The sequence below is a fragment of the Coregonus lavaretus genome (genome assembly GCF_964263955.1).
Source record: "Coregonus lavaretus genome assembly, chromosome: 21".
Taxonomy (NCBI): Eukaryota; Metazoa; Chordata; class Actinopteri; order Salmoniformes; family Salmonidae; genus Coregonus; species Coregonus lavaretus.
In genome coordinates, this window is record NC_140008.1 from 20,429,410 (window position 1) to 20,444,482 (window position 15,073).

The following is a 15,073-nucleotide window of genomic DNA, read 5'->3' on the forward strand; positions in this document are numbered from 1 at the left end:
GCAACTGTGCGTGGTCTGACAAGTATATAAGTTACCCAAGTTTGATCAAATTCACCAAATGCTACAAAAACCTTGAATCTCGAAGGTGAAATCCGATCCGACTTATAAACGGTTTATTATGAAACACGCAATGGCAGAAAAAAAGTAAATTGATTTATGACAATGCTTCATCTCAAGAGGTTATCCTAACATCTGATTTCTGTGACACCATGGCTGGACCTGGAGCGTGGCCAAAATCACCTACTGTCCTGTCCAGGCCAGGTCCAATAGTTCATGTTGGCTCAGCTTCATTAGCCTATTGAATTCAGTTTTCTATAACAGGTTCACACTTTCTAATGCTGATATAGTCTCATGGTGCTCTCTAATAACGTTCCATTAATAGCAGGGATTTCTCCAGTCAGGGAGAGGTGGGGATCAGCGGAGCTAACGGCCCAGCTGCCTCTCTCTGCCAGGCCAGCAGCACAGAGCTATTCCAGGACCTCTCTCTGCCAGACAGAGGCAGAGCGGAGAGCCAGACCCAGAGGTCTGTAGCCCCCTCTACCCCACAGCACAGCCCATTCCAGCCCCCTCTGACCTGAGCCCTGTCCTCCAGCACCAAGACTGTCATCACCACGCTGCAGGAATGCACAACACACAGAGCCACAGAAACACACGCAAAGCCTATACAGTATGTAGATGTGTTGATTCCATATCTATCTTCAACGTCACTCTATCCCCCCCCCCCCCCCCCTTTCATCTCTGTGTAGTCTTAAGCAGTGCATAAATGTGTGGGTTTGTGCATGTGTGTGAGTGCGTGCATTCATACAATCTGCACATATACCCTGTAGATGGTTAAGCCTCACAGATGCCCTGTTCATTCAGTTCAATTGGTGCTCATCCATCAAATGTGTGTTGGTAATTCGGTGTCTTAGCAGTGAGGGGATGGACTGAGGTTAGCAGCCTGCCCTGGGGGACAGTGGAGCATGAGAGGTCATCCGTCATGGAGGAACGGTAAGGAGGGCTCGGGGCTTTAGTGGAGATCTCCCAGACTACTGGGATTCACACTGATAGACCTGGGCCTGAAGCCAAAAACTCCTTGATAAATCTGGTTCAAAATGGGAGCAAAATTGGTGCTGAAAGTGTACTGTTTAAAATCCAAATTCTGATGGATCACACAACAACAAATCAAGCGTTAAAAGTATAATTCCAGGGGCCTCCCGAGTGGCGCAGCGGTCTAAGGCACTGCACCGGGTTCGATCCCAGGCTGTGTCGCAGCCAACCGCGACCAGGAGACCCATGAGGCGGCGCACAATTGGCCCAGCATCATCCGGATTAGGGGAGGGTTTGGTCGGCCGGGATGTCCTTGTCCCATCGCGCTCTAGCGACTCCTTGTGAGGGCCGGGCACATGCGCGCTGACTTCGGTCGCCAGTTGTAGGGTGTTTCCTCCGACACATTGGTGTGGCTGGCTTCCGGATTAAGCGAGCAGTGCGGCTTGGCAGGGTCGTGTTTTGGAGGACGTATGGCTCTCGACTTTCGCCTCTCCCGAGTCCGTATGGGAGTTGCAGCGATGGGACAAGACTGTAACTACCAATTGGATATCACGAAAAAGGGGTAAAAAGTACAATTTAAAAAAAGGGATGATTCCATATAACAAGCCCAATATGATATTGCCATGGTCTCACTCTGGACCTGGAGCCGTCCAGCCGGATAAAGGCCTGACAGAGAGGGAGAGGAATGTTGGGAACAGGGTTAGGGAATAACTGATTACATGTAAACAGTACATGTAATCAGTTACATGTAACCTGATTAACAAAAAAAACGACCTGTAATCAGTTACGTTACCAACAAAAATATTGTAATCAGATTACAGATACTTTTGAAAAACTAGATGATTACTTCTTGGATTACTTTTACATTTAGAAAGGATGTAGAAAGGAAAAATACATTTCAGCAGTGAAAAAAGGTGCAGGTTTAAGTTGTTGACCACATGTCAGAGACCACTATGATGACACACCAAATGTGTTTGTTTGATCCTTTTTGTCTTCTTCTAATGCCTCTTAAGTGGAAAGTCATCAGATTACATTATTGAGTTTGGGTAAACCAGAAATTATATTACTGATTACAATTTAGGACTAGTAACTAGTATCTGTAACGGATTACATTTAGAAAGAAATCTACAGTCTCCCGAGTGGCGCAGTGGTCTAAGGCACTGCATCGCAGTGCTAGCTGTGCCACTAGAGATCCTGGTTCAAATTCAGGCTCTGTCGTAGCCGGCCGCGACCGGGAGACCCATGGGGCGGCGCACAATTGGCCCAGCGTCGTCCAGGGTAGGGGAGGGAATGGCCGGCAGGGGATGTAGCTCAGTTGGTAGAGCATGGCGTTTGCAACGCCAGGGTTGTGGGTTTGATAAAAAAAAAAAAAAAAAAAAATAATAATAATAATGTATGTGCTAACTGTAAGTCGCTCTGGATAAGAGCGTCTGCTAAATGACTAAAATGTAAATGTAAATGTACCCAACTCTGAATCAATGTTATTTCCATGTCATTTCAACAAAAAAATTATATGTGATGACATTGAATCAACATGGAAAACTGACTGAATTAGAAAAAAGTCATCAACATAGGGCAATTTGGTATTTTTTTCACCCAACTTTAAACCTAAATCCAATGACATATTGACATTTTATGTTGATTACACATTAATTCACGTTATCTGGGCGGCAGGTAGCTTAGTGGTTAAGAGCGTTGTGCCCAGTAACCGAAAGGTCGCTGGTTCTAATCCCTGAGCAGACTAGGTGAGAAAGCTGTCGATGTGCCCTTGAAAAAGGCACTTAACCCTAATCGCTCCTGTACGTCGTTCTGGATAAGAGCGTCTGCTAAATGACTAAAATGTAAATGTAATGTAAAAATGTTATCTGACAACTCAACCATATATAAATAAAAACTTGACGTTGATATGACGTCTGTGTCCAGTGGGAAGGATGTTTCTCATGGTAATTTTTTTTACTTGAATGGCATGAATAGAAGCTGAGAACAGAGAAAAACACTCATACGCACATCAAAACCACAGCAGCAGGTCCCTATAAAGGCAACTGCAAAAAAATGCCTACTGAGGCAACTTCTGGTGTTATGCAGCATACATTTATGCATCCATGCATGTGAGGCATGCTCTGTAATTTAACTCTTCTGCTCCATTAAGCTCAGAAATGAGACTATGGGGCTGATCAAAATCAAATCAAAAAAATGTAATTGTATTTGTCACATGCACCAAATACAACGGGTGTAGACTTTACTGTGAAATGCTTACTTACTAGCCCTTCCCAAAGATGCAGAGTTAAAAAACAAAAAAACTAAATAGTAACACAAGAGTAATAAAATTCACAAGAATGCAGCTACCGTGAGGGAAAAAGTATTTGATCCCCTGCTGATTTTGTACGTTTGCCCACTGACAAAGACATTATACAGTGGGGAGAACAAGTATTTGATACACTGCCGATTTTGCAGGTTTTCCTACTTACAAAGCATGTAGAGGTCTGTAATTTTTATCATAGGTACACTTCAACTGTGAGAGACGGAATCTAAAACAAAAATCCAGAAAATCACAATGTATGATTTTAAAGTAATTAATTTGCATTTTATTGCATGACATAAGTATTTGATCACCTACCAACCAGTAAGAATTCCGGCTCTCTTGGTAGAGAAACCTTTGATTGCAATTACAGAGATCATACGTTTCCTGTAGGTCTTGACCAGGTTTGCACACACTGCAGCAGGGATTTTGGCCCACTCCTCCATACAGACCTTCTCCAGATCCTTCAGGTTTCGGGGCTGTCGCTGGGCAATACGGACTTTCAGCTCCCTCCAAAGATTTTCTATTGGGTTCAGGTCTGGAGACTGGCTAGGCCACTCCAGGACCTTGAGATGCTTCTTACGGAGCCACTCCTTAGTTGCCCTGGCTGTGTGTTTCGGGTCGTTGTCATGCTGGAAGACCCAGCCATGACCCATCTTCAATGCTCTTACTGAGGGAAGGAGGTTGTTGGCCAAGATCTCGCGATACATGGCCCCATCCATCCTCCCCTCAATACGGTGCAGTCGTCCTGTCCCCTTTGCAGAAAAGCATCCCCAAAGAATGATGTTTCCACCTCCATGCTTCACGGTTGGGATGGTGTTCTTGGGGTTGTACTCATCCTTCTTCTTCCTCCAAACATGGCGAGTGGAGTTTAGACCAAAAAGCTCTATTTTTGTATCATCAGACCACATGACCTTCTCCCATTTCTCCTCTGGATCATCCAGATGGTCATTGGCAAACTTCAGACGGGCCTGGACATGCGCTGGCTTGAGCAGGGGGACCTTGCGTGCGCTGCAGGATTTTAATCCATGACGGCGTAGTGTGTTACTAATGGTTTTCTTTGAGACTGTGGTCCCAGCTCTCTTCAGGTCATTGACCAGGTCCTGTCGTGTAGTTCTGGGCTGACCCCTCACCTTCCTCATGATCATTGATGCCCCACGAGGTGAGATCTTGCATGGAGCCCCAGACCGAGTGTGATTGACCGTCATCTTGAACTTCTTCCATTTTTTAATAATTGCGCCAACAGTTGTTGCCTTCTCACCAAGCTGCTTGCCTATTGTCCTGTAGCCCATCCCAGCCTTGTGCAGGTCTAAAATTTTATCCCTGATGTCCTTACACAGCTCTCTGGTCTTGGCCATTGTGGAGAGGTTGGAGTCTGTTTGACTGAGTGTGTGGACAGGTTTCTTTTATACAGGTAACGAGTTCAAACAGGTGCAGTTAATACAGGTAATGAGTGAAGAACAGGAGGGCTTCTTAAAGAAAAACTAACAGGTCTGTGAGAGCTGGAATTCTTACTGGTTGGTAGGTGATCAAATACTTATGTCATGCAATACAATGCAAATAATTTACTTCAAAATCATACAATGTGATTTTCTGGATTTGTGTTTTAGATTCCGTCTCTCACAGTTGAAGTGTACCTATGATAAAAATTACAGACCTCTACATGCTTTGTAAGTAGGAAAACCTGCAAAATCGGCAGTGTGTCAAATACTTGTTCTCCCCACTGTAAGTCTATAATTTTAATGGTAGGTTTATTTGAACAGTGAGAGACAGAATAACAACAACAAAATCCAGAAAAACACATGTAAAAAATGTTAGAAATTGATTTGCATTTTAATTCCCACATAAGGTGAATGCACCAATTTGTAAGTCGCTCTGGATAAGAGCGTCTGCTAAATGACGTAAATGTAAATGTTAATGAGGGAAGTAAGTATTTGACCCCTCTGCAAAACATGACTTAGTACTTGGTGGCAAAACCATTGTTGGCAATCACAGAGGTCAGACGTTTCTTGTAGTTGGCCACCAGGTTTGCACACATCTCAGGAGGGATTTTGTCCTTTACCTTTTACGTCATTTAGCAGACGCTCTTATCCAGAGCGACTTACAGTTAGTGAGTGCATACATTATTATTTATTTTATTTTATTTTTTCATACTGGCCCCCCATGGGAATCGAACCCACAACCCTGGCATTGCAAACGCCATGCTCTACCAACTGAGCTACCTCCCTGCCAGCCATTCCCTCCCCTACCCTGGACGACGCTGGGACAATTGTGCGCCTCCCCATGGGTCTCCCGGTCGCGGCCGGCTACGACAGAGCCTGGATTCGAACCAGGATCTCTAGTAGCACAGCTAGCACTGCGATGCAGTGCCTTAGACCACTGCACCACTCAGGAGGTTTTTGTCCCACTCCTCTTTGCAAATCTTCTCCAAGTCATTAAGGTTTCGAGGCTGACGTTTGGCAACTCGAACCTTCAGTTCCCTCCACAGATTTTCTATGGGATTAAGGTCTGGAGACTGGCTAGGCCACTCCAGGATCTTAATGTGCTTATTCTTGAGCCACTCCTTTGTTGCCGTTGCCTGTGTTTTGGGTCATTGTCATGCTGGAATACCCATCCACGACCCATTTTCAATGCCCTGGCTGAGGGAAGGAGGTTCTCACCCAAGATTTGACGGTACATGGCCCCGTACATCGTCCCTTTGATAAGGTGAAGTTGTCCTGTCCCCTTAGCAGAAAAACACCCCCAAAGCATAATGTTTCCACCTCCATGTTTGACGGTGGGGATGGTGTTCTTGGGGTCATAGGCAGCATTCCTCCTCCTCCAAACAAGGCGAGTTGAGTTGATGCCAAAGAGCTCGATTTTGGTCTCATCTGACCACAACACTTTTACCCAGTTCTCCTCTGAATCATTCAGATGTTCATTGGCAAACTTCAGACAGCCCTGTATATGTGCTTTCTTGAGCAGGGGGACCTTGCGGGCTCTGCAGGATTTCAGTCCACGGCGTAGTGTGTTACCAATTGTTTTCTTGGTGACTATGGTCCCAGCTGCCTTGAGATCATTGACAAGATCCTCCTGTGTAGTTCTGGGCTGATTCCTCACCGTTCTCATGATCATTGCAACTCCACGAGGTGAGATCTTGCATGGAGCCCCAGGCCGAGGAAGATTGACAGTTATTTTGTGTTTCTTCCATTTGCGAATAATCACACCAACTGTTGTCACCTTCTCACCAAGCTGCTTGGCGATGGTCTTGTAGCCCATTCCAGCCTTGTGTAGGTCTACAATATTGTCCCTGACATCCTTGGAGAGCTCTTTGGTCTTGGCCATGGTGGAGAGTTTGGAATCTGATTGATTGATTGCTTCTGTGGACAAGTGTCTTTTATACAGGTAACAAGCTGAGGTTAGAAGCACTCCCTTTAAGAGTGTGCTCCTAATCTCAGCTCGTTACCTGTATAAAAGATACCTGGGAGCCAGAAATCTTTCTGATTGAGAGGGGGTCAAATACTTATTTCCCTAATTAAAATGCAAATCAATTTATAACATTTTTGACATGCGTTTTTCTGGATTTTTTTGTTGTTATTCTGTCTCTCACTGTTCAAATAAACCTACCATTAAAATGAAAGACTGATCATGTCTTTGTCAGTGGGCAAACGTACAAAATCAGCAGGGGATCAAATACTTTTTTCCCCTCACTGTATATACAGGAGTACCAGTACCAGATCAATATGCAGAGGCAGGGTAAAGTGACTAGGGATCAGGATAGATAATAATACGAGTAAAATAAAGAACAGAGTAGCAGCAGCAAATTATGAGTGTAAATGTGTGTGTGTATGTGTGTGAGTGAGTGTGTGTATAGTGTGTATATACACTGAGAATACAAAACGTTAAGAGCAACTGCACTTTCTATGAAAGAAATCAGCCAAGACCTCAAAAAATATATGGTAGACCTCCACCAGTCTGGTTCATCCCTGGGAGCAAATTCCAAACGCCTAAAGGTACCACGTTCATCTGTACAAACAATAGTATTCAAGGATAAACACCCTGGGACCACGCAGCCGTCAAACCGCTCAGGAAGGAGACGCATTCTGTCTCCTAGAGATGAACGTACTTTGGTGCGAAAAGTGCAAATCAATCCCAGAACAACAGCAAATGACCTTGTGAAGATGCTGGAGGAAACAGGTACAAAAGTATCTATATCCATAGTACAACTAGTCCTATATCGGCATAACCTGCCACTGCTCCAAATCCACCATAAAAAAAGCCAGACTACGGTTTGCAACTGCACATGGGGACAAAAATCGTACTTTTTGGAGAAATGTCCTCTGGTCTGATGAAAGAAAAATATAGAACTGTTTGGCCATAATGACCATCGTTGTGTTTGGAGGAAAAAGGGGGGCTTGCAAGCCGAAGAACACCATCCCAACCGTGAAGCACGGGGGTGGCAGCATCATGCTGTGGGGGTGCTTTGCTGCAGCAGGGACTGGTGCACTTCACAAAATAGATGGCATCATGAGGAAGGAAAATGATGTGGATATATTGAAGCAACATATCAAGACATCAGTCAGGAAGTTAAAGCTTGGTCGCAAATGGGTCTTCCAAATGGACGATGACCCCAAGCATACTTCCAAAGTTGTGGCAAAATGGCTTAAGGACAACAAAGTCAAGGTATTGGAGTGGCCATCACAAAGCCCTGACCTCAATCCTATAGAAAATGTGTGGGCAGAACTGAAAAAGCGTGTGCGAGCAAGGAGGCCTACAAACCTGATTCAGTTACACCAGCTCTGTCAGGAGGAATGGGCCAAAATTCACCCAACTTATTGTGGGAAGCTTGTGGAAGGCTACCCGAAACGTTTGACCCAAGTTAAACAATATAAAAGCAACCAAATACTAATTGAGTATATGTAAACTTCTGACCCACTGGGAATGTGATGAACAAAAAATAAAAGCTGAAATAAATCATTCTCTCTACTATTATTCTGACATTTCACATTCTTAATATAAAATGGTGATCCTAACTGACCTAAGACAGGGAATTGTTACTAGGATTAAATGTCAGGAATTGTGAAAAACTGAGTTTAAATGTATTTGGCTAAGGTGTATGTAAACTTCGGACTTCAACTGTACATATATACATACAGTGGGGAGAACAAGTATTTGATACACTGCCGATTTTGCAGGTTTTCCTACTTACAAAGCATGTAGAGGTCTGTAATTTTTATCATAGGTACACTTCAAATGTGAGAGACGGAATCTAAAACAAAAATCCAGAAAATCACATTGTATGATTTTTAGGTAAATAATTTTCATTTTATTGCATGACATAAGTATTTGATCACCTACCAACCAGTAAGAATTCCGGCTCTCACAGACCTGTTAGTTTTTCTTTAAGAAGCCCTCCTGTTCTCCACTCATGACCTGTATAAACTGCACCTGTTTGAACTCGTTACCTGTATAAAAGAAACCTGTCCACACACTCAATCAAACAGACTCCAACCTCTCCACAATGGCCAAGACCAGAGAGCTGTGTAAGGACATCAGGGATACAATTGTAGACCTGCACAAGGCTGGGATGGGATACAGGACAATAGGCAAGCAGCTTGGTGAGAAGGCAACAACTGTTGGCGCAATTATTAAAAAATGGAAGAAGTTCAAGATGACAGTCAATCACCCTCGGTCTGGGATCCCATGCAAGTTCTCACCTTGTGGGGCATCAATGATCATGAGGAAGGTGAGGGATCAGCCCAGAACTACACGGCAGGACCTGGTCAATGACCTGAAGAGAGCTGGGACCACAGTCTCAAAGAAAACCATTAGTAACACACTACGCCGTCATGGATTAAAATCCTGCAGCGCACGCAAGGTCCCCCTGCTCAAGCCAGCGCATGTCCAGGCCCGTCTGAAGTTTGCCAATGACCATCTGGATGATCCAGAGGAGGAATGGGAGAAGGTCATGTGGTCTGATGAGACAAAAATAGAGCTTTTTGGTCTAAACTCCACTCGCCGTGTTTGGAGGAAGAAGAAGGATGAGTACAACCCCAATAACACCATCCCAACCGTGAAGCATAGAGGTGGAAACATCATTCTTTGGAGATGCTTTTCTGCAAAGGGGACAGGACGACTGCACCGTATTGAGGGGAGGATGGATGGGGCCATGTATCGCGAGATCTTGGCCAACAACCTCCTTCCCTCAGTAAGAGCATTGAAGATGGGTCGTGGCTGGGTCTTCCAGCATGACAACGACCCGAAACACACAGCCAGGGCAACTAAGGAGTGGCTCCGTAAGAAGCATCTCAAGGTCCTGGAGTGGCCTAGCCAGTCTCCAGACCTGAACCCAATAGAAAATCTTTGGAGGGAGCTGAAAGTCAGTATTGCCCAGCGACAGCCCCAAAACCTGAAGGATCTGGAGAAGGTCTGTATGGAGGAGTGGGCCAAAATCCCTGCTGCAGTGTGTGCAAACCTGGTCAAGACCTACAGGAAACGTATGATCTCTGTAATTGCAAACAAAGGTTTCTGTACCAAATATTAAGTTCTGCTTTTCTGATGTATCAAATACTTATGTCATGCAATAAAATGCAAATGAATTACTTAAAAATCATACAATGTTATTTTCTGGATTTTTGTAATGCTTTGTAAGTAGGTAAACCTGCAAAATCGGCAGTGTGTATATATATATATATATATATATATATATATATATAGCTATTTAAAAATATATATCTATTCAAATATCTTGCATATCTTATTTTCCAGCATTATCAATTAATATGCGTAATAATGTTGGCAGTTCATACGTAGGATTTTAAGCTATAACCCGGATTGCCATTGTATTACATTACATTTTTGACAAGCAATTATTGTGGGTCATCCTATATTCTCCCTAACTCCTTATCCCCCTTGCAACAGATGTGGGATAAACACACACACACATACTCTAACACACTCAACCCCTTTCCTCCACAATCAACCATAAAATCAGATGCTCAACGGTTGTTACATCCCAGAGCCCAACTCAAGAAAGGACCTGATTTACGAATGCATATACGAATGCATATACAGTTACAGCTGTTTGAGAAAGCATGCAAGATTGAGCAAAAATTGACAACAATGTGAGATTTGATTAATCTATTTAATATATGTCAAGTCCTAGGTGATGGAGATCAGATCCACCCTCTTCACCAGAGACACAAACACTCTGGTCCCCCGTTGTAACCATTTTTCCCAAGCATCTCTGTGCAGTCAGACCTTTGATTATTTTGTGCCACCTGGGTCACAATGATAAGCCCCCTCTCTGATTGTCTGAGTGTGACCCCCTCCCCTTGGGTTACTGCTGCCAGTTTTGCCAGCACTGCCACTACCTGGGTGGGGGTACCCCACCGGAATCCCCACCGGCTAGGTACAAGGTCGTCAAGGTTCTCATTTGCAGCTTTGAGAATTTCCTTGTATATTATGCTCTCCCAACAGGGGGCTCTGGCTTTGTAGGACCAACCCTGCCAGGCAGGCTCAGAATCTTGAGGGGGCGGTGCTGCTCAAGTAGGTCTCTGACTGCATTAATTTTTCTGTTTTGGCTGCATATAGTCAACTCACAGCAGGTCCATAAAACATATGGGGACTTCTCTTTGGTATATGGGTCGCTCAGGTGGGTATCTAGGATATAGGGTTGGGGATCGTTCCATCATGATAGGACAATTTAAAAATATATATTAGATGTATTCTATATTTTAAAATGTATATCCCTCATCTGCACAAAATTGAAAGCTCTCTCTCACAACCCCTGCTCACAGACACACGTTGGTTCTGGGATATGCAACCATTTCCTTTCTCAATCACTTAAAGCCACACTTATTCAAACACAAAAACGCACACCACACCTTCCATCACAATTCATCCACACATATGTTTTTATCTCCACTATGTTGATTGAGTACTTGTGTTCTAATTTAGTTGTATTTGAAGATGTATTATTTTGCTTGTTATCTTTTCTTGTAATACCGTCTTTTCCCTTTATAAAATACTATACCTACTATAAATGTGCTTTATTATTACAATCCCTACCATGGCTAGTATTGGGTGTTCCATTATTCGACTCCTCTATTAGAACTTTCAGAATAGCCATGGAATAGTCTTTGTGTTGCGGAACATTTGGTTGTCAATATGCAGTTTATCGACAACAAGAGCAAACACGCTTCCCTTTTGATCTATTTTCCTTGAAGATTGGGTACAGAACTTCGCGCCGTTCTGCAATCTCCCTCGGGAACTGATCATTCATGCCTATTTTCGTGCCAGCAAGTCTTTTACCTAGGCTTTTAACCATTACTTTATCCTTAAAAAAAGCTAATTTGGCAACGATTGGATGCTCATATCTCTGTCCTCTTTGTCCGAAACGGTGTACACGTTCGAGTTGGATTTTGTCGACAGCCTCGAGTGGAATTTGAAGCGCTGTAAGAAAGAAGTCCTTCACTATTTTTTCTGTAATCTCTCCCTCTTTTTCCTGGATACCCGTAAGTACTAGATTTTCTCTCATCGATCTAGTTTGTATGTCTAGTAAGGCTTCTCTCAGAAAGTTGTTCTCCTTTTTAAGTTCCTTAACGTCCGTTTCCATCCTAGTGACTGTCCCTTTTAGTTTTTTTGTATCGCTCTCCATTATCGCAGCTTTTCAGTCACTCATTTCAAGACTCACCTTCAACTCCTTTACATCATTACTGACCAACTCTAGTATGCCCAGTTTGTCATTTATCGATTTCAACAAGTCGCTTTCCACACTTACCAGTCCAAGTGGTGAAAAGCATAAATCATCTGTATCAGCCGAGGAGTCGCGTTTTCTCTTGGAGATTGATTCTCCTCGTTTATCTTCCGTCATGTTTGGGTGTTGCGTGTTGTTGTAATATTTGTTGATACATTTATCTAGCCTTATAATTTGTTTTGTGTTATTATCCAGATTGAATATTATTACCCTCGAATATATGAAATGTTAATATTTAGTATAACTTACTGAAATTGAATATTATGTTTTTATCTTGAGGTGATTTTTACCGCTGTGTATTCAATACGCCATCTTGTATACCTGCCCTCTACCGGAAGCTCCTCCCTCTGCTGCCTGTCCTCCCTCTGCTGCCTCTTATTGATACCACTTATTAAATCCACTTCAATCAGTGTAGATTAATGGGAGGAGACAGGTTAAAGGAAAATTTTTAAGCCTTGAGACAATTGAGACATAGATTGTGTATGTGTGCCATTCAGAGGGTGAATGGGAAGACAAAATGTAAGTGACTTTGAACGGGATATGATAGTAGGTGCCAGGTACATGGAACGCTTTCGGCACCTTGTAGAGTCCATGCCCCGACGAATTGGGGCTGTTCTGAGGGCAAAAGGGGGGAGGGGGGGGGGGGGGGGGGTGCTCCTAATGTTTGGTATACTCAGTGTATAGTCTTGTGAGTGTGCATAGAGTCAGTGCAAGATAGGTCATCAGTCCGTGTAACCATTTAATTAACTATTTAGCAGTCTTATGGCCATTTAGCAGTCTTATGGCTTGGGGGTAGAAGCTGTCTCCTGTAGGAGAGCTTGTTGATCTGAGATCCGCTGCTCTGGTACCGTTTGCCGGATGGTAGCAGAGTGAACAGTTTATGGCTTGGTTGGCTGGAGTCTTTGGCAATTTTTCAGGCTTTCCTCTGACACCGCTTGATATGGAGGTCCTGGATGGCAGGGAGCTCGGCCCCAGTGATGTACTGGGCCTTCCGCACCACCCTCTGGATCGATTTGCGGTCGAGGGCGGTGCATTAGCCATACCGAGCGGTGATGCAGCTAGTTAAGATGCTCTCGGTGGTGCAGTTGTAGAACCTTTTTGAGGATCCGAGGGCCCATGCCAAATCTTTTCAGCCTCCTGAGGGGGAAGAGGGGCTGTCATGCCCTTTTCAAGACTGTGTGTGTGTGTGGACCACGTTAAGTCCTTAGTGATGTGGACGCCAAGGAACTTGAAGTCCGTCGATGTGTAGTCCACGATCAGCTCCTTGGTCTTACTGACATTGATGGAGAGGTTGTTGTCATGGCACCACACTGCCAAGTATCTGACCTCCTCCCTGTAGGCTGTCTCATCGCCGTCGGTGATCAGGCCTACCACCGTTGTGTCTTCAGAAAACTTGATGATGGTGTTGGAGTCGTGCGTGGCCATGCAGTTGTGGGTGAACAGGGAGTACAGGATGGGACTAAGCATGCATTCCTTAGGGGCCCCCGTGTTGAGGGTCGGCATGGCAGAGGTGTTGTTGCCTACCCTCATCACCTGGGGCTGACCCATCAGGAAGTCCAGGATCCAGTTGCAGAGGGAGGTGTTCAGTCCCAGGGTCCCGAGCTTGGTGATGAGCTTTGGAAGACACTTGACAGCTGGTCTGAGCATGCTCTGAGAACACGCCCTGGTATTCTGTCTGTCCCGGAGTCTTTGCAAGTGTTAACCTGTTTAAAAGTTGTATTCACATCGGCCACGGAGAGCGAGATCACGCAGTCATCTGGAACAACAGGGGCTTTCAAGCAGGACTCAGTGTTGTTTTCCTTGAAGCGAGCATAAAAAGCATTTAGCTCGTTTGGGAGTTCTGTGTCACTGGGCTTCTCGCGGCTTGGTTTTCCTTTGTAATCCGTTATAGTCTGCAAGCCCTGCCACATCCGACAATTCCACCTTCCTCCTATATATCAACCCATAGAAATAGAATGAATAAAAACGGGCTTGGAAGCTCTAACCCTGGCAATTTGACTGATAAACTCAAGGGTACACTCGCAATGACTGCCTGGTATTGTGATGCAATAATTTCCATGGTATTTTGGAATGTTATTTCAACTGATGCTGGATTGCCATGGAAATGTAGAATGTTCATTCAAATTATGCAAACTGATGTGGCTCATGCAATAGAATGTATTTTTTGTAATGTCAGTTGATTTGACTCAACAAATCACAGCACAGATTGAAGGGTACACTTCCTGCTTTTACTTCCTGGCATGTTCGTCTCTAGTTACTACAGGCACAAAGTCATAATTATGGCTAAACCCTGCCTATTTATACAATTTCTCTTCTTAAAATCTGATTTTAAACCTAACCTTAACCCTAACCTTAACCACACTGCTAACCTTATGCCTAACCCTAACCTTGAAAAAGCAAAAGTTTTTGTTTTCATAAATTTTTACAATATAGCCAATTTTGACCTTGTGGCTGTAGTAACTAGTAGTAACAACCTCCTGGCATGGGTACACTCAAAATGTGGCTGCCACTCTCAGTCAGAGAGAGCGAGAGAGGGAGGGAACTCTGCCAAGAGCCTTTCACTGACAGATATCAATGCCTTGCCCTTTCTGTCTTCTAACTGTCTGGCTTTGTAGGGCTACGTAGCCTGGTCTCATAGACTAGACATTACAGAGTAAATGTAAATCCGACACTCAAATTAGTATGATATGTTACGTTTGGTATGGTTACATAAAACAGAAGGTTACTTAAGGCAAAAATTAAATTAAGGTGGTTGGTTGGTTGGTTGGTTGGGATGGATAGGTGGGCATTAAATGCGAATGTCTAGCAACCCAAAGGTTGCATGTTCAAATCTCATCATGGACAACTTTAGCTACTTTGCAACAACTTAACACTTTTTAACTACTTAGCATGTTAGCTAAGCCTAACCCTAACCTGGACATCCACAAATGAATACATACCATACGAAACGTAATCTATCATATTAATTGGAATGTCCAGGATTTACCTTTACTATGCTACGTCTTCCA